Genomic DNA, 610 nt, shown 5'->3' with positions numbered 1-610 from the left:
TATTCTTTTTTTTTTTTTTTAAGATTTTATTTATTTATTTGACAGACAGACATCACAAGTAGGCAGAGAGAGATTGATAGAGAGAGAGAGGAGGAAGCGGGCTCTCTGCTGCGGGGCTTGATCCCAGGACTCTGGGATCATGACCCGAGCCAAAGGCAGAGGCTTTAACCCACTGAGCCACCCAGGCGCCCCCTGGCTATTCTTCTTTGTTTAACTTTCCATATGGACCTTAAGTCAGCTTTTCTAGCCACCCCCATCAGTTAGATTATAAATTGTGATATTTATATAGATTACTTTATGGAGAACTGACATCTTTATGAAGTCTCTTGGTATCCAGAATAGAGTGTCTGTCCCCTGACCTCTTCTTTCAGGTGGCACTAGTGGCTAATGACTTCCAAATTTGTACCTTTATTCTGAGAGCTGTTCCCTCTTTGGGCTTCTCTGCTTGGAGGAGGTGTTCCCCAAAGTCTTGCACTGTCGTCCCCAGCTTGACGAGCCACCCCCCCTCCTTTAATTTATTCAGGTGGTCAAGCCAGGTCAAGGGTTTGGAGTTGTCTTTGATTCCCTACTGTGTTCCAAGAGCCATGTCTAACCCTAAGTCCTATTCGTG

The sequence above is a fragment of the Enhydra lutris genome, unplaced genomic scaffold (assembly GCF_002288905.1).
Source record: "Enhydra lutris kenyoni isolate GAN:26980312 unplaced genomic scaffold, ASM228890v2 scaffoldscaffold22, whole genome shotgun sequence".
NCBI classification, from domain to species: Eukaryota; Metazoa; Chordata; class Mammalia; order Carnivora; family Mustelidae; genus Enhydra; species Enhydra lutris.
The sequence above is the reverse complement of the archived record's forward strand: the minus strand, read 5'-3'. Positions refer to the sequence as shown.